Source organism: Asterias rubens, chromosome 2 (genome assembly GCF_902459465.1).
Source record: "Asterias rubens chromosome 2, eAstRub1.3, whole genome shotgun sequence".
Taxonomy (NCBI): Eukaryota; Metazoa; Echinodermata; class Asteroidea; order Forcipulatida; family Asteriidae; genus Asterias; species Asterias rubens.
Window position 1 is genome coordinate 13,931,051 of NC_047063.1, and position 20,805 is coordinate 13,951,855.

Here is a 20,805-nt window from a genome sequence, read left to right on the forward strand (position 1 = left end):
TATGTCTTGCTAGATGACTTTTGATGAAATGATTAATGTGTGTCTTTTTTTCTTCAGATTATTCACTGCTTGAACAACAACCTCATTGTCCAAAGCAATACACCAGTTCCCCTCTCAGACCTAGGGTCATTTATACCCGAAGTCAATTTGATTAGGAACCTAGTCTCTTCATCACCAGTCTCCCCCCCCCAGACTTAGGGTCATTTATACCCGAAGTCAATTTGATTAGGAACCTAGTCTCTTCATCACCAGTCTCCCCCCCCCCAGACTTAGGGTCTTCTATACCCGAAGTCAATTCTTTTAGGACCATATAGACTCCTCACCATGCCCTTCCTGCTCCAATACACATTTTCAGCTACCACTCACCTGTATAAGCAAGAGTTGGAGTCCACCAGTCTCCTGACAGACAGAGTATACTGTCTGAAACATAGAGCCCACCGGTTCTTCTCAGAACCAAAGATCACTTAATAGAGATCTACCTACTGAGTTTGTAAATCATTATGATGCCAAGCTTCGTAGGTGTAGGCTTTTTTTTCAGCCATTGCAAATTTCCGATGTTACTTTAACAACTCAGTGTTGTGTTCTCTATTCATGCCAAGCCGTTTTTATATTCTACTGTTCAAATAATTTCAGAGGTAATCATTCTCCATCTGCAGTAACAATTCCAAGGTTATGTTCTGCTTCTCAAATGGTATCCAAAAATAATGTTTTGCAATTTCTCAAAACCATTCCAAGATAGTGTTGTATCGCTAAAGTTAAATTAAATTGCAAATTTTTCCAAAGACACTTTAACATTATTGCTCTGTCCTTTGAGTGGGGCGCAATGCTGGTGAGAGAACCCAATTGTATCTATCTTGGAAAGAAGAGTTTGCCCTGGTGTTTCTGGCATGTTTGACAAATGATCGTGTATATATGGGTCTTGTATTTCAAAAAGTTAGCATACTGTCTTAAATATTATGGCTCTCATTAACGAAATATATGACGCTCTATAAATGCTTGATTTTATTACTTTTCAACTACTCCAGATCCAAGGAGGCTCTTGAACAGGGTCAGAACACTCAAGCGGACCACCTTGCTTCCAAGACGGTAGAGATTGAGCAGAAACTGTCCAATGAGAACAGCAGTGATGAACACGAAACCATCACGAGAACACAGGTTGGGTGCGTCGTGCTGCCCTCAAGGCATTCATTAAGTATACTTTTTGTATCAACCTTTCAAATTTCCAAAATCACTTTCTGTCCACTCCCACAAAACGTTTCATCTTACTGATTTTCAAACATCAAACTGTTCACCAGCTGCTTAAATTTTCTCAAACCATATGTATACAGACCCTTTCATTTTTGGCTTTAAAACTTTGTTTGGATTGGTCACCAAGTTGGTTGTGACATAGAAAGCTCCAAGCTCATGTGTGTTTGTCCACAAAAAATAAGATGTTGGACTGTCTTTAAGTTTACTAAAAACCATTTGTCAAGTATTTTGTGAAATGTGGCATTCTTGAGATATAGTTAATATTGAACATTTTGTTCTCAACTCTTTCAATTTCTTTGACTCTCAAAATGGTTTTTATTTCTGGATTGTTTGCTTTGATTTCATCTAGATTGCCATGCAATGTATGCCCCATTAGGGCATCCCTGCTTTTATTAATTTTTCCCCCTGAGTGCCATACTGGTATTGTACTTACAAACTTGCAATCTATATCCCTTTTTGTCTTGCTGTGACTTTACATAAGTTGTTCCTGGCACCAATCAACTTGAGAAATAGTTAATATTAAACATTTTGTTCTCAACTCTTTCAATTTCTTTGACTCTCAAAATGATTTTTATTTATGGATTGTTTTTTCCAACTCTTCTTAAAACTAAGTTTTTTCAAATGTTCCATTCAACCCTTTGAAGTGTTTTTTGCAACTCATTTTTTGACCAAGATTTTGTTTGACTCATTTTGTTTTCAATTTTTTTTTTTTTACCCAATAATACCAAAATCGGTATTATTTTGTTAATCTCCCTGAGCCATTCCAAATGATTAGTTAAGCTGGTGTTGGGTTTACTAATTTGAACTTAAATCGGCTGAGAACACTTCAGATGGAACTTAATTCGTAACTTCATTTGAACCTGTGAGTATGAACAAATTTCTTTACTAACTTCGCCACATCATGGAACAACACCACTTCAGATTGAACTTCATCTTCAGCTACATTTGGACATGTGAGTATAAAAAAACTTTCTTGAAAAATCACGCCACACGCACAACATGGAACGGAGCATATGCGGCCTCAGGCCGACGGTCCTGAGTGCAAACCTTTATCAGAGCTATCCTTAAACTATCCTATTTCTCGCCCCTAAAACTCCTGACAAAGTCTTCCCATGAAATCGTCCCCCGAAAGTATCTACCAGTACCAAGTGTTCTCCCAGTCTAAGTTTTTATTTCAACTCTTTCAAGTTTTGTTTAGCTTTTGAGTTTCTTCCTTCAAATTTATCAAATCTTCAAAGTTTTTTTCTCAGTTCTTCAAAGTTTGTGTTCTCAACTCTTCATAATTTCCTTAATTTACGTCTCCAAGTTTTCTTAATTATTCAAGTTTTTTTCTCAACTTTCAAAAAAAGAAATTTTTCAAAATCAACTCTTCCAAATGTTCGTAACCACATCTTCAATTTTTTTTTATTAACACTTCCAATTTTTTTTTATCAACTCTTCCAAGTTTTTTTATGAACTCCTCAAAGTTTTTTCTCAACTCTTCCATTTTCTTTATCAACACTTCCATGTTTTTTCTCAACGCTTCCAAGTTCGTAATCAACTCTTCACAGTTGTTGTATCAACTCTTCCAATTGTTTTTTTTCCTCTTCTTCCAACTCTTCCAAGTTATTTTATCAACTCTTTCCAAGTTATTCTCTGAACTCTTACAAGTCTTTTTCTAAAGCCTTCCAAGTTTCTTATCAATATCAACTCTTCCAAAATGTTCTTCACCAAATCTGCTAAGTTGTTTTCTCAGCACTTACAGTTTCTTTTTCTTAACTATTCAAAGGTCTTAATCAACTCTTCCAAGTTTTTTCTCAACTCTTCCCAATTGTTGTATCAACTCTTCCCATTTTTTTTATCACCTCTTCCAAGTGTTTTTCAAAAGCCTTCCAAGTTCTTAATCAACTCTTCCAAGTTGCTTAGATCAACTCTTCCGAGTCTTTTTCTCAACTCTTTAAAAATGCTTCTGTTGTCTTTTCAAATTTACATACTATTTTCTATTGTCTTTTCACAAATGCATACTAATTTCAATTGTCTTTAAGTTGGGCGGGGCCTGTTTTCTATTGTCTTTTCAAATATGCATACTAATTTCGATTGTCTTTAAATTGGGCGGGGCCTAATTTCTATTGTCTTTTCAAATATGCATACTAATTTCGATTGTCTTTAAATTGGGCGGGGCCTATTTTCTATTGTCTTTTCAAATATGCATACTGTTTTCTATTGTCTTTTCAAATATGCATACTAATTTCTATTCACTTTAAGTTGGGCGGGGCCTATTTTCGATTGTCTTTTCAAATATGCATACTAATTTCGATTGTCTTTAAATTGGGCGGGGCCTATTTTCTATTGTCTTTCTTAAAATGCATACTAATTTCAATTGTCTTTAAATTGGGCGGGGCCTATTATCTATTGTCTTTTCAAATATGCATACTTTCTTCTATTGTCTTTAAGTTGGGCGGGGCCTATTTTCTATTGTCTTTCTTAAAATGCATACTAATTTCAATTGTCTTTAAATTGGGCGGGGCCTATTTTCTATTGTCTTTTCAAATATGCATACTAATTTCGAGTGTCTTTAAATTGGGCGGGGCCTATTTTCTATTGTCTTTTCAAATATGCATACTAATTTCTATTCACTTTAAATTGGGTGGGGCCTATTATCTATTGTCTTTTCAAATATGCATACTTTCTTCTATTGTCTTTAAGTTGGGCGGGGCCTATTTTCTATTGTCTTTCTTAAAATGCATACTAATTTCAATTGTCTTTAAATTGGGCGGGGCCTATTTTCTATTGTCTTTTCAAATATGCATACTAATTTCGAGTGTCTTTAAATTGGGCGGGGCCTATTTTCTATTGTCTTTTCAAATATGCATACTAATTTCTATTCACTTTAAATTGGGTGGGGCCTATTATCTATTGTCTTTTCAAATATGCATACTTTCTTCTATTGTCTTTAAGTTGGGCGGGGCCTATTTTCTATTGTCTTTCTTAAAATGCATACTAATTTCAATTGTCTTTAAATTGGGCGGGGCCTATTTTCTATTGTCTTTTCAAATATGCATACTAATTTCGAGTGTCTTTAAGTTGGGCGGGGCCTATTTTCTATTGTCTTTTCAAATATGCATACTAATTTCGAGTGTCTTTAAATTGGGCGGGGCCTATTTTCTATTGTCTTTTCAAATATGCATACTAATTTCTATTCACTTTAAATTGGGTGGGGCCTATTTTCTATTGTCTTTTCAAATATGCATACTAATTTCGATTGTCTTTAAATTGGGCGGGGGCCTGTTTTCTATTGTCTTTTCAAATATGCATACTAATTTCGATTGTCTTTAAATTGGGCGGGGCCTAATTTCTATTGTCTTTTCAAATATGCATACTAATTTCTATTGTCTTTAAATTTGGCGGGGCCTATTTTCTATTGTCTTTTCAAATATGCATACTAATTTCTATTCACTTTAAATTGGGCGGGGCCTATTTTCTATTGTTTTTCTTAAAATGCATACTAATTTCTATTGTCTTTAAATTGGGCGGGGCCTATTTTCTATTGTCTTTTCAAATATGCATAATAATTTCTATTGTCTTTAAATTGGGCGGGGCCTATTTTCTATTGTCTTTTCAAATATGCATACTAATTTCTATTGTCTTTAAATTGGGCGGGGCCTTTTTTCTATTGTCTTTTCAAATATGCATACTAATTTCTATTCACTTTAAATTGGGCGGGGCCTATTTTCTATTGTCTTTTCAAATATGCATACTAATTTCTATTGTCTTTAAATTGGGCGGGGCCTATTTTCTATTGTCTTTTCAAATATGCATACTAATTTCGATTGTCTTTAAATTGGGCGGGGCCTAATTTCTATTGTCTTTTCAAATATGCATATTAATTTTTATTCACTTTAAGTTGGGCGGGGCCTATTTTCTATTGTCTTTTTAAATATGCATACTAATTTCGATTGTCTTTAAATTGGGCGGGGCCTAATTTCTATTGTCTTTAAATTGGGCGGGGCCTATTTTCTATTGTCTTTTCAAATATGCATACTAATTTCTATTCACTTTAAGTTGGGCGGGGCCTATTTTCTATTGTCTTTTCAAATATGCATACTAATTTCTATTGTCTTTAAATTGGGCGGGCCTATTTTCTATTGTCTTTTCAAATATGCATACTAATTTCTATTGTCTTTAAATTGGGCGGGGCCTATTTTCTATTGTCTTTTCAAATATGCATACTAATTTAGATTGTCTTTAAATTGGGCGGGGCCTAATTTCTATTGTCTTTTCAAATATGCATATTAATTTTTATTCACTTTAAGTTGGGCGGGGCCTATTTTCTATTGTCTTTTTAAATATGCATACTAATTTCGATTGTCTTTAAATTGGGCGGGGCCTAATTTCTATTGTCTTTAAATTGGGCGGGGCCTATTTTCTATTGTCTTTTCAAATATGCATACTAATTTCTATTCACTTTAAGTTGGGCGGGGCCTATTTTCTATTGTCTTTTCAAATATGCATACTAATTTCTATTGTCTTTAAATTGGGCGGGGCCTATTTTCTATTGTTTTTCTTAAAATGCATACTAATTTTGATTGTCTTTAAATTGGGCGGGGCCTATTTTCTATTGTCTTTTCAAATATGCATACTAATTTCTATTGTCTTTAAATTGGGCGGGGCCTATTTTCTATTGTCTTTTCAAATATGCATACTAATTTCTATTGTCTTTAAATTGGGCGGGGCCTATTTTCTATTGTTTTTCTTAAAATGCATACTAATTTCGATTGTCTTTAAATTGGGCGGGGCCTATTTTCTATTGTCTTTTCAAATATGCATACTAATTTCTATTGTCTTTAAATTGGGCGGGGCCTTATTTCTATTGTCTTTTCAAATATGCATACTCATTTCTATTCACTTTAAATTGGGCGGGGTCTATTTTCTATTGTCTTTTCAAATATGCATACTTATTTCTATTGTCTTTAAGTTGGGCGGGGCCTATTTTCTATTGTCTTTCTTAAAATGCATACTAATTTCAATTGTCTTTAAATTGGGCGGGGCCTATTTTCTATTGTCTTTTCAAATATGCATACTTATTTCTATTGTCTTTAAGTTGGGCGGGGCCTATTTTCTATTGTCTTTCTTAATATGCATACTAATTTCGAGTGTCTTTAAATTGGGCGGGCCTATTTTCTATTGTCTTTTCAAATATGCATACTAATTTCTGTTCACTTTAAATTTGAATAGGCAGAAAACGCTTATTTGTGTACGAAAAAGACACAAGAAGCTCATTTGCATACGATAAAAGACAATAGATGTGTCAATTTGAATAGGCAGAAAACGCTTATTTGTATACGATAAAATACAACAGAAGCTCATTTGCATACGGAAAAAGACAATAGAAGCTCATTTGTATACGAAAAAATACAATACAAATGCCAATTTGAATAGGCAGAAACAGCTTATTTGTATACGAAAAAGACAATAGAAGCTCATTTGCATACGAAAAAGACAATAGAAGCTCATTTGCATACGAAAAAATACATCAGAAATGCCAATTTGAATAGGCAGAAACAGCTTATTTGTATACGAAAAAGACAATAGAAGCTCATTTGCATACGAAAAAATACATCAGAAATGCCAATTTGAATAGGCAGAAAACGCTTATTTGTATACGAAAAAGACAAAAGAAGCTCATTTGCATACGGAAAAAGACAATAGAAGCTCATTTGCATACGAAAAAATACAATAGAAATGCCAATTTGAATAGGCAGAAAACGCTTATTTGTATACGAAAAAGACAAAAGAAGCTCATTTGCATACGGAAAAAGACAATAGAAATGCCAATTTGAATAGGCAGAAAACGCTTATTTGTATACGATAAAATACAATAGAAATGCCAATTTGAATAGGCAGAAACAGCTTATTTGTATACGAAAAAGACAAAAGAAGCTCATTTGCATACGGAAAAAGACAATAGAAGCTCATTTGCATACGAAAAAAGACAACAGAAATGCCAATTTGAATAGGCAGAAAACGCTTATTTGTATACGAAAAAGACAATAGAAGCTCATTTGCATACGAAAAAAGACAATAGAAGCTCATTTGCATACGAAAAAAGACAATAGAAGCTCATTTGCATACGAAAAAATACAATAGAAATGCCAATTTGAATAGGCAGAAAACGCTTATTTGTATACGAAAAAGACAATAGAAGCTCATTTGCATACGAAAAAAGACAACAGAAATGCCAATTTGAATAGGCAGAAAACGCTTATTTGTATACGAAAAAGACAATAGAAGCTCATTTGCATACGAAAAAAGACAATAGAAGCTCATTTGCATACGAAAAAAGACAATAGAAGCTCATTTGCATACGAAAAAAGACAATAGAAATGCCAATTTGAATAGGCAGAAAACGCATATTTGTATACGAAAAAGACAAAAGAAGCTCATTTGCATAAGAAAAAAGACAATAGAAGCTCATTTGCATACGAAAAAAGACAACAGAAATGCCAATTTGAATAGGCAGAAAACGCTTATTTGTATACGAAAAAGACAATAGAAGCTCATTTGCATACGAAAAAAGACAACAGAAATGCCAATTTGAATAGGCAGAAAACGCTTATTTGTATACGAAAAAGACAATAGAAGCTCATTTGCATACGAAAAAAGACAATAGAAGCTCATTTGCATACGAAAAAAGACAATAGAAGCTCATTTGCATACGAAAAAAGACAATAGAAGCTCATTTGCATACGAAAAAATACAATAGAAATGCCAATTTGAATAGGCAGAAAACGCTTATTTGTATACGAAAAAGACAAAAGAAGCTCATTTGCATACGGAAAAAGACAATAGAAGCTCATTTGCATACGAAAAAAGACAATAGAAGCTCATTTGCATACGGAAAAAGACAATAGAAGCTCATTTGCATACGAAAAAAGACAATAGAAGCTCATTTGCATACGAAAAAAGACAATAGAAGCTCATTTGCATACGAAAAAGACAATAGAAGCTCATTTGAAAATAGGCCCCGCCCAATTTAAAGACAATAGAAATTAGGCCCCGCCCAATTTAAAGACAATCGAAATTAGTATGCATTATTGAAAACAATAGAAAATAGGCCCCGCCCAATTTAAAGACAATCGAAATTAGTATGCATATTGAAAAGACAAAGGAAAATAGGCCCGCCCAATTTAAAGACAATCGAATTAGTATGCATTATTGAAAAAGACATAGAAAATAGCCCCGCCCAATTTAAAGACAATCGAAATTAGTATGCATTATTGAAAGACACAATAGAAAATAGGCCCCGCCAATTTAAAGACAATCGAAATTAGTATGCATATTTGAAAAGACAATGGAAATAGGCCCCGCCCAATTAAAGACAATAGAAATTAGTATGCATTATTGAAAAACACAATGGAAATAGGCCCCGCCCAACTTAAAGACAATCGAAATTAGTATGCATTATTGAAAAGACAATAGAAAATAGGCCCCGCCCAATTTAAAGACAATAGAATTAGTATCATATTTGCCAAAAGACAATAGAAAATAGGCCCCGCCCAATTTAAAGACAATCGAAATTAGTATGCATTATTGAAAAGACAATAGAAAATAGGCCCCGCCCAATTTAAAGACAATAGAAATTAGTATGCATTATTGAAAAGACAATGGAAAATAGGCCCCGCCCAACTTAAAGACAATCGAAATTAGTATGCATTATTGAAAAGACAATAGAAAATAGGCCCCGCCCAATTTAAAGACAATCGAAATTAGTATGCATTATTGAAAAGACAATGGAAAATAGGCCCCGCCCAATTTAAAGACAATCGAAATTAGTATGCATATTTGAAAAGACAATGGAAAATAGGCCCCGCCCAATTTAAAGACAATAGAAATTAGTATGCATATTTGAAAAGACAATGGAAAATAGGCCCCGCCCAATTTAAAGACAATCGAAATTAGTATGCATATTTGAAAAGACAAAGGAAAATAGGCCCCGCCCAATTTAATGACAATCGAAATTAGTATGCATTATTGAAAAGACAATGGAAAATAGGCCCCGCCCAATTTAAAGACAATCGAAATTAGTATGCATTATTGAAAAGACAATAGAAAATAGGCCCCGCCCAATTTAAAGACAATAGAAATTAGTATGCATATTTGAAAAGACAAAGGAAAATAGGCCCCGCCCAATTTAAAGACAATCGAAATTAGTATGCATTATTGAAAAGACAATAGAAAATAGGCCCCGCCCAATTTAAAGACAATCGAAATTAGTATGCATTATTGAAAACACAATAGAAAATAGGCCCCGCGCAATTTAAAGACAATCGAAATTAGTATGCATATTTGAAAAGACAATGGAAAATAGGCCCCGCCCAATTTAAAGACAATAGAAATTAGTATGCATTATTGAAAACACAATGGAAAATAGGCCCCGCCCAACTTAAAGACAATCGAAATTAGTATGCATTATTGAAAACACAATGGAAAATAGGCCCCGCCCAACTTAAAGACAATCGAAATTAGTATGCATTATTAAAAAGACAATAGAAAATAAGCCCCGCCCAATTTAAAGACAATCGAAATTAGTATGCATATTTGCAAAAGACAATGGAAAATAGGCCCCGCCCAATTTAAAGACAATCGAAATTAGTATGCATATTTGAAAAGACAATGGAAAATAGGCCCCGCCCAATTTAAAGACAATCGAAATTAGTATGCATATTTGAAAAGACAATGGAAAATAGGCCCCGCCCAATTTAAAGACAATAGAAATTAGTATGCATATTTGAAAAGACAATGGAAAATAGGCCCCGCCCAATTTAAAGACAATAGAAATTAGTATGCATATTTGAAAAGACAATAGAAATGAGGCCCCGCCCAATTTAAAGACAATAGAAATTAGTATCATTATTGAAAACACAATGGAAAATAGGCCCCGCCCAATTTAAAGACAATCGAAATTAGTATGCATATTTGAAAAGACAATGGAAAATAGGCCCCGCCCAATTTAAAGAAAATAGAAATTAGTATGCATATTTGAAAAGACAATGGAAATTAGGCCCCGCCCAATTTAAAGACAATCGAAATTAGTATGCATTATTGAAAAGACAATGGAAAATAGGCCCCGCCCAATTTAAAGACAATAGAAATTAGGCCCCGCCCAATTTAAAGACAATCGAAATTAGTATGCATTATTGAAAACACAATAGAAAATAGGCCCCGCCCAATTTAAAGACAATAGAAAATAGGCCCCGCCCAATTTAAAGACAATAGAAATTAGGCCCCGCCCAATTTAAAGACAATCGAAATTAGTATGCATTATTGAAAACAATAGAAAATAGGCCCCGCCCAATTTAAAGACAATCGAAATTAGTATGCATATTTGAAAAGACAAAGGAAAATAGGCCCCGCCCAATTAAAAGACAATCGAAATTAGTATGCATTATTGAAAAGACAATAGAAAATAGGCCCCGCCCAATTTAAAGACAATCGAAATTAGTATGCATTATTGAAAACACAATAGAAAATAGGCCCCGCGCAATTTAAAGACAATCGAAATTAGTATGCATATTTGAAAAGACAATGGAAAATAGGCCCCGCCCAATTTAAAGACAATAGAAATTAGTATGCATTATTGAAAACACAATAGAAAATAGGCCCCGCCCAATTTAAAGACAATAGAAATTAGTATGCATTATTGAAAAGACAATAGAAAATAGGCCCCGCCCAATTTAAAGACAATCGAAATTAGTATGCATATTTGCAAAAGACAATGGAAAATAGGCCCCGCCCAATTTAAAGACAATCGAAATTAGTATGCATTATTGAAAAGACAATAGAAAATAGGCCCCGCCCAATTTAAAGACAATAGAAATTAGTATGCATATTTGAAAAGACAATAGAAAATAGGCCCCGCCCAATTTAAAGACAATAGAAATTAGTATGCATTATTGAAAACACAATGGAAAATAGGCCCCGCCCAACTTAAAGACAATCGAAATTAGTATGCATTATTGAAAAGACAATAGAAAATAAGCCCCGCCCAATTTAAAGACAATCGAAATTAGTATGCATATTTGAAAAGACAATGGAAAATAGGCCCCGCCCAATTTAAAGACAATCGAAATTAGTATGCATATTTGAAAAGACAATGGAAAATAGGCCCCGCCCAATTTAAAGACAATAGAAATTAGTATGCATATTTGAAAAGACAATGGAAAATAGGCCCCGCCCAATTTAAAGACAATAGAAATTAGTATGCATATTTGAAAAGACAATAGAAATGAGGCCCCGCCCAATTTAAAGACAATCGAAATTAGTATGCATATTTGAAAAGACAATGGAAAATAGGCCCCGCCCAATTTAAAGAAAATAGAAATTAGTATGCATATTTGAAAATACAATGGAAAATAGGCCCCGCCCAATTTAAAGACAATCGAAATTAGTATGCATATTTGAAAACACAATAGAAATTAGGCCCCGCCCAATTTAAAGACAATAGAAATTAGTATGCATATTTGAAAAGACAATGGAAAATAGGCCCCGCCCAATTTAAAGACAATAGAAATTAGTATGCATTATTGAAAAGACAATAGAAAATAGGTCCCGCCCAATTTTAAGACAATAGAATTTAGTATGCATATTTGAAAAGACAAAAAAAAATAGGCCCCGCCCAATTTTAAGACAATGGAAAATAGGCCCCGCCCAATTTAAAGACAATAGAAATTAGAATGCAATTGAAGAGTTGATGAAACAACTTGGAAGGCTTTAGAAAAAGGCTTTAGAAAAAGACTCGGAAGAGTTGATATTGATATTGAAATAAAAAAATTGGAAGAGTTGATTGAAAAAAATTTGAAGAGTTGAGAAATCAAATTGGAAGAGTTGATATTGGAAGAGTTGATATTGAAAAAAAAATTGGAACAGTTGATAAATCAACTTGAAAGAATTGATTAAGAACTTTGAAGAGTTGATAAAAAAATTGGAAGAGTTGATTAAGAACTTGGAAGAGTTCAGAGAACAACTAGAGTAATAATAAACACAGAAGAGTTGATTGAGAACTTGATTGATAAAAACATTGGAAGAAACAATTAATAGAAACAAATTTTTTAAATTTGGTTACGAAGATTTGGAAGAGTTGATTTTTATTTTTAAAAAATTGGTAGATACTTTCGGGGACGATTTCTTGGGAAGACTTTGTCAGGAGTTTTAGGGGCGAGATATAGGATAGTTTAAGGATAGCTCTGATAAAGGTTTGCACTCAGGACCGTCGGCCTGAGGCCGCATATGCTCCGTTCCATGTTGTGCGTGTGGCGTGATTTTTCAAGAAAGTTTTTTCATACTCACATGCTCAAATGTAGCTGAAGATGAAGTTCAATCTGAAGTGTCGTTGTTCCATGATGTGGCGAAATTAGTAAAAAAAATTGTTCATACTCACAGGTTCAAATGAAGTTACGAATTAAGTTCCATCTGAAGTGTCCTCAGCCGATTTAAGTTCAAATTAGTAAACCCAACACCAGCTTAACTGATCATTTGGAATGGGTCAGGGAGATTAACAAAATAATACCGATTTTGTTTTTGTGAATTCAGCAGTCAAAGAAAATTTTCGGGAAAAATTTTAAAAATGAGTTGCAAAAAAACACTTCAAAGGGTTGAATGGAACAGTTGAAAAAACTTGAAATAGTTTTAAGAAGAGTTGGAAAAAACAATCCAGAAATAAAAACCATTTTGAGAGTCAAAGAAATTGAAAGAGTTGAGAACAAAATGTTCAATATTAACTATATCTCAAGAATGCCACATTTCACAAAATACTTGACAAATGGTTTTTAGTAAACTTAAAGACAGTCCAACATCTTATTTTTTGTGGACAAACACACATGAGCTTGGAGCTTTCTATGTCACAACCAACTTGGTGACCAATCCAAACAAAGTTTTAAAGTTAAAGGGTCTGTATACATATGGTTTGAGAAAATTTAAGCAGGTGATGAACAGTTTCATGTTTGAAAATCAGATGAAATGTTTTGAGGGAGTGGACAGAAAGTGATTTTAGAAATTTGAAAGGTTGATACAAAAAGTATACTTAATGAAACATGGCAGAAACACCAGGGCAAACTCTTCCTTCCAAGATAGATACAATTGGGTTCTCTCGCCAGCATTACGCCCCACTCAAAGGACGGAGCAAAAATGGTAAAGAGTCTTTGGAAAAATTCGCAATTTAATTTAACTTTAGCGATACAGCACCATCTTGGAATGGTTTTGAGAAATTGCACCAAATTACTTTGGAAATGATTTGAGAAGTAGAACATGACCTTGGAATTGTTATGACAGATAGAGAATGATTACCTTAGAAATTATTGGCACAGTACACTATAAAGTTGGCTTGGCTTGAAAAGAGAATACAACATTGAGTTGTAAAAATAACATCGGAAATGTGCAATGGCTCTTAGTAGGTAGATCTCTATTGAGTGATCTTTGGTTCTGAGAAGAACCGGTGGGCTCTATATTTCAGACAGTATACTCTTTCTGTCAGGAGACTGCTGGATTTCAACTCATGCTTATACGGGTGAGTGGTAGCTGAAGATGCATATTTGAGCAGGAAGGGCATTGTGAGCAGTCTATGGTCCTAAATGAATTGACGTCGGGTATAGAAGACCCTAAGTCTGCGGGAGACTGGTGACGAAGAGACTAGGTTCCTAATCAAATTGACTTTGGGTATAAATGACCCTCGGTCTGAGAGGGGAACTGGTGTATTTCTCGGGACAATGAGTTGGCTCTTCAATCAGTGGGTAATCTGAAGAAAAAAAGACATATTTATCATTTCATCAAAAGTCATCTAGCACGACATTGCAATCCTGTAATTTAACAATAGCGACGGCCATACAATGTCAACATGAATTGGTATCGAGAGATTGTACAAGGTTGTATTGAAAATGACTTGAGCAGTTCAACATGAACTAGGTATAGTTTCAAGAGATGCAACAAAACTGTACAACAGGAGTTGTTATGAAATACCAAAGGCACCTAACATCAAGTGAGAATACCAATTTTAAAGTAACAAAAGTCAATTGGTTGGTAAATTTTTTAAAGGGCTGGTCAACACATTGATAGTTTCAAGAGATCGCATACCATTGGGTTGTGAACTTGTAGCGAGTTGAACATTTATTCAGGTTAGCAAGTTTTGAGGGACTCAACATTCTGCTTATCTGATCAGAAATGGCAGTTGGGGCTTAGGAATATTACAAGTTTAATAAAAGTGTAATCAAAACACAAGGTTCATAAAATGTGCATATACCTTCAATGGTGTCATGGCAATCTATGTTGTAGAACCTTCAGCAATGTTCTTTTGTTCCAGGTTGACATGCTTTCATCATCTGTGCTAGCAGCCGCCAACCCTGTCTAAGGACAGCCAGCATGGTAACCTAAGTGAAATCAAAGCATACATGACAATATAATTCCCACAATAAAAATCACAAGAATGCCACATTTTGAAAAATTCTTTGAGCTTTCCACATCACAACCAACTGGGTGACCAAAATATGTGAGTTCTAGAAATGGTTTTCTTTATTCCCAGCTTCGACTGACAAAAGCTTCAGCCATTAAATCGCAGGCTACAAGCAAGCTCCAGTTTATTTCCATAGTTTTAGTGATTAACCAAGTTGCAAAAGTGGGCATCAGAGTATAGCAGTGACAGTTAAACAGTTACTATAACATTTTGCAGTGATCACGATTAGCATAAAACTACCTATATGTACAGACGGGAATGAGTTTAACTATTTACGTGAAAACGACGGGATTGGAACAAGTTATATGAGGCCTACGGGCAGTACGGGCCAGGATGTGTATAAATAAATTTGGGAATTTGTTTTTTAATACAGGAAGATGGGACCGGGTAATGTGTTTATTAACGGAAAGACCTGGGAACTTATGGCAAGGATATATTTATCATATGGGAAGACGGGACGTGTATGATGCAATAAGTAGCATAACTGAAAATTGACTTCACCAATCTATAATTTTAGCAAACATTTGGCCTGACGTTTGGACCCTATTCTCGAAGGCCACTCACTAATTTAAGCACCATATTCACTCATGGACCGAACAGAGTCGATAAAGTGGTGAACAATTTGAGTTGTTTAGCTGGAACTCAACAATATGCTTTTTAAAAATACACGCCAGTTCGGTGCCTCTTGAATGCCTGTTGAATGCCTCTGGAATAGCTTTTTGAGTTTCAAAGTCGCCGATTTGGTTGGCGATGTTAGATGTTTAAACATGTAGCGCCGATTCTCACGTGAGCAGGAGGGTCGGCTAGCACATCCAAACGTGCATGGTGCAATGGTATTGTCGGTGCCTGTCGGTGCGGCCTGTCCGCTTACAGGAGTTGAAAATGAATTTAAAATGTTTTATTCTGGGGAGAGCATGAGACTTTTTGTTATATCAACAAAAGCGCCCTGCATGGATAGCTCATTAAACTTCGCTGCGCTTCAACGCACATGGCCGTTCTTCAGCTGACTGTCTGAGGTCCTTAGCAAGGCGGTATTTGCTGTCTAGTCCGCGGCTTGTCTGCGGAGGAATGCTCGGGAGGTTTTGACAAGGCGCCTTAGACAAATTAAAATTTCAAGTTTAGTAGATATGGGATAAAACTTCAGAAGACTTACCCATTGAAGATAATAAATGCCGTCACATGGATGAACTATAGGCCTAGTGGTTGGAGTGAAGCTTTGAGTTTCTAGATAGCATAGTCTTTACATTCACATGGAAAGCGTGCAGTGAGTTTCTAGACATGTTCCAAGTCGTTACACTTTCATCATCTGTGCAGGCAGCAGCCAACTCTGTCAAAGAAACAACCAGCATGGCAACTGAATTAAGAATTAAGAAACACATGACTTTATGAGACACATTATTAAAATTCACAAGATCTTTAAGTTTTCGAAAGACTATTGACAAACAGTACCAACTTGTACATTGTGAAAATTAAGAAATGGCACATATGCTTGGGAAAATAAATATTTAAGGTTCAAAAACACTAGGTTAAGAAGTTTCAAGGGACTGGGCAGCTTTAGCTTTTTACATCTAGGGTTGTCTGATGATTTTTAACCTCTCAATCTGGCGTCTATTTTCGAACAAAAAATGTTGCATTCCTAGCTTAATAAAAACTCTCTTTTTTTCAGAGTAGGGGGGGGAGGCATGGCCCACGTGATCGGTCCTTGCTTTATTGCCAAGTTTGAAGAAGAAAAAAAATAGTTTTAAAAGAAGGATCACTCAAGAGAGTACAATTTATTAAATTTGAAACAGATGAGGGTTGAACTATCATAAGATTTGGCACAAACTTTGGCCAAATTTCATAAACTAAACAATTAAACGCGAACAATATATTTTTTTAGTTGCAAGTGTCCGATGACTTCATAAGGTAAAAAAACAACAGAGAGATATGACCTCAGTGCACGGGACAAGATTTTTCTTTGAGACAAATTAAATTCCAATTTTTCTAGATATGGGATAAAACTTCAAGACTTACCCATTGAAGATAATAGTTGCCGTCACATGAATAGCCTGCAGTGAATTTCTAGACTCGTTCCAAGTTGTTTGACTTTCATCATCTGTGCAGGCAGCAGCCAACTCTGTCAAAGAAACAACCAGCATGGCAACAGACAAAATTCAGAAATAATAATAATAATAAACTACAGCATTTATAAGGCGCACTTAACTGAAAAAGAGAAACATTCAAAGGCGCCGGTCAAGTTTCGTCAAGATGTTGGAAAGCAAGCAAGAACAAGTGTGTTTTGAGTTTCTGCTGGAAGAAAGTAATGTTGTGTATTTGTCTGAGGTATTCCAGAAGTGAGTTCCAGAGTCTTGGTGCTATGTTAGAGTAAGCCCTGTCCCTGTAACTGGCCAGCGAGTTCGAGGAACATGGAGCGTATTGCTGATAGATCTTAGACCTGGTCTAGTTGTACGGGTTGTCAAGAGATCGTATATGTAGGATGGAGCTGAACCATGTAGTGCCTTGAATGCGAGTATGATTATTTTGAATTGAATACGCTGATTGACAGGTAGCCAGTGTAGTTTATAGAGTCTGGGGGTGATGTGATCAAACTTTCTAGTACCAGTTAGAGGACGTGCTGCAGCATTCTGTACTGACTGGAGACGATTTAGTGTGCTCTGGGGAAGACCGGTAAGAAGGCTGTTACAAAAGTCAAGTCTGGATGTGATGAATGCGTGTATGAGCTGCTCAGCCGCCTGCTTAGACAAAAGGTGTTTGATTTTGCCAATGCGTCTAAGGTGCATGTAAAATGTTTGGCAGACGAGACAGACGTGCTTCTCAAGGGTCATACACTGGTCGAAAATTACACTTAGATTACGCACGTCTGTGCTTGGTGTAACCTGGACATCACCAATTTGAATGTGTGGGATGGAAATTTTGTGTTGAAAGTGAGGAGAGGAGATTATTATGAGTTTTGTTTTGTGCGTGTTGAGTTTCAGGAAATTGTCTTGCATCCATGTTTGGAAGTCACACAGGCAGTTTGTTAGTGAATGTATGATGTCGTCATTACCTGTGCAATTAGGATGAAATGTGACGCCAACATAAAAGTGAGCTTGCAGATTATGCTGGCGTGCGATTTGACCAAGTGGGGATGTGTAAAGGGTGAAAAACACAGGGCCAAGTACAGAGGGACTCCAAATGTTAACGATACATGAATAAATTATTAAATCACAAGATTGGTAAGTTTTTGAAAGACAGTTTCTTAAGTCACATGGATAGCCTGCAGTGAATTTCTAGACTTGTTCCAAGTTTTTAGAATTTCATCATCTGTGCAGGCAGCAGTCAACTCTGTCATAGAAACAACCAGCATGAGACAGAATTAACCAAATCACAAGATTGGTAAGTTTTTGAAAGACAGTTGACAAAGCAGTACCAACTTGTACATTGTGAACATTATTTCAGGATTGAAAAACACTAAGTTAAGGAACTGGGCATCATTAGCTTTTACATCTAGGATTGTCTGATTATTAAGTTTGTTAACCTCTCAATCTGGCGTAGATTTAAAACAAAAAAATGTTACATTCCTACCTTGCTAAAAAACTTATGGTTTTGGGGGGTTTTCAGAGTTAGGGCGGGGCATGGCCACTTGAACAGTCCATGATTATATTGGCAATTTGGGATAAAAACATCAACTTAAAAAAGGTTCCCAAGAGAGATCAATTTATTACATTTCAAACAAATGAGAACTGAACTATCACAAGATTGGCAATTTTTTTTAAAGAATGGCACAAACTTTAGTTCAATTTTATGAATGACAAAAACAGCTTTGAAACAATTTAAAAATGAAAACAAATTGTTTCAGTTGCAACAGTCTGAGGACTGGATCAGGTTACAAAACAACAGAGTGGTATGACCTCAGTGCAAAAGACACGTTTTGTTTGATGAGACAAATTAAAGTTCTAATTGAATAAGTAGATATGGGATACAACTTCAAGACTTACCCATTGAAGATAATAGTTGCTGTGATGAACTACAGTGGTTGGAGTGAAGCTGTGAGTTTCTAGATAGCACAACCTGTACAGTCACATGGATAGCCTGCAGTGAATTTCTAAGACATGTTCCAAGTTGTTGGCAATCATTATCTGTGCAGGCAGCAGCCAACTGTCAAAGAAACATGGCAACAGAAACAGAACTTAGAAATTCATGACATTATCAACCACAATATTAAAAAGCATACGATTGGTAAGTTTTTGAAAGACAGTAGACATAACAGTACTTCTGGGCCAATGTCCACTTTGAACAGATCCCGCAAGGGTTATCCTGTGTACGCAGATGGCAGCGAAAACAGGATAGATGGATGTCGAAATCGAGGGGTGACGGAGAGTTACCACAGGAGCTGCAAATGTTACAAGAATCAGCCATAGTGTCGGAAAAGGAATCCTTAACGCTTGCAAATGTGTAGCACTGGGAGTATCTAATTAGAAGGACATATGTATGGGCTACTGGGAGTGCAGTGTGTGTGGGTGACGTCATAGCCTTTGTTTTGTGTCAGCGAATTGCTTGCGCACGTGCATTAGAAATGCATATGTAGGTATCGGAGGTTATGTAACAGAATATTGTTGGGTCATTTGCTGTGATATTCCTGATACAGAATTTTCTTTAAAGACTAAGCAAAATTTAAATAAACAGGCAACTTTCAACATAATCTTTATTGAAGAAATTAAGACTTTAATATCACTTAAAGGCATTGGACACTATTGGTAATTTATACTCCAAATAATTATTTGCATAAAACCTTACTTGGTAGTGAGTAATGGGGAGAGATTGATAGTATAAAACAATGTGAGAAACGGCACCCTCTGAAGTAACGTAGTTTTCAAGAAAGAAGTTATTTTCCACGAATTTGATTTCGAGGCCTCAGAATTAGATTTTGAGGTCTCGCAACTTTGACGACCAATTGAGTTGAAATTTTCACAGGTTTGTTATTTTATGCATATGTTGAGATACACCAAGTGAGAAGACTTGTCTTTGACAGTAACCAATAGTGTCCAGTGTCTTTAAACGTGTTTATTTCCCATCCCTAGTCAATTAGATTTCAGAATTATTCGGTCATGAAGCTGATTTTTTTTAAATCAAATTAATTAATTAATGTAAAATCATAATTCACACAAGTGTTTGCAACCAATCAAAATATATAGAGTTATTTACCATCATAGTTAGTTGTTTGCTTAATTTAAACTGACTAATCAAGGTAATTGACCTTTTTCAGTATGTAGGGCCTTGCATATCGTTTTTGGGAGGGGGTTTTAAATTTTTGTAAATAATACAAATTTCGACTTGAGATTTAAAAAGAAAGGACATGAACCAGTTACTGAACCTAGCGTACGAATGTAATCTTTGCTGAGGTAGCTATGCTATTTTTTTCTAGTGAAAAAAAACCCTGCAGTTTATTAAATTACCCCCAGGGGTGCAAACACTGAATTCCCCCCCCCCCCCCAAAAAAAAAAAAGTAGCACGCAGCGATCGCGATGTTTCAAACAAACTATATTGAACGAACGAACGAACGAACGAACGAACGAACGAACGAACGAACGACGTGCACTGCAGGCAGAACAAAGTCATCACGGTGAATGTTTGCCGAAGAATCCCACACAGGTGAAGCCTGAAAAAACGGCGGAACCAGTTTCTACAAGGCAAATGTAGAATGTATGCGGTATAAGGTGCCTGCTACGGGTGAATGTGCGACGCGAAAATGATTTTGATTGAATGAAATAAAAAACAAAAAAGATTCTTCTCCCAAATTAAACAAAGAAAAAAAAAATCATGAATATTTGTCCAGCGTATCGACAGCGTATCGGCGGAATAAAAAAGTGTCGGAATTAACGATAGCGGATCGGCCCGACACGCTATTTTATGCCTGGCTAGAACGCCAAGGCACTGAACAACTTGCAGTGTGAAACTTTAGAGAATAAAACATTTGCTTGGGAACAATATTTAAGGACTGAAAAACATTTGGTTTAGAAGTTTTGAGGGACCGGCACGGCAGTTTTGGAAAACGTAGTAGATCGTATAGCATTGGCTTTGAAGATACAGATTGAGAG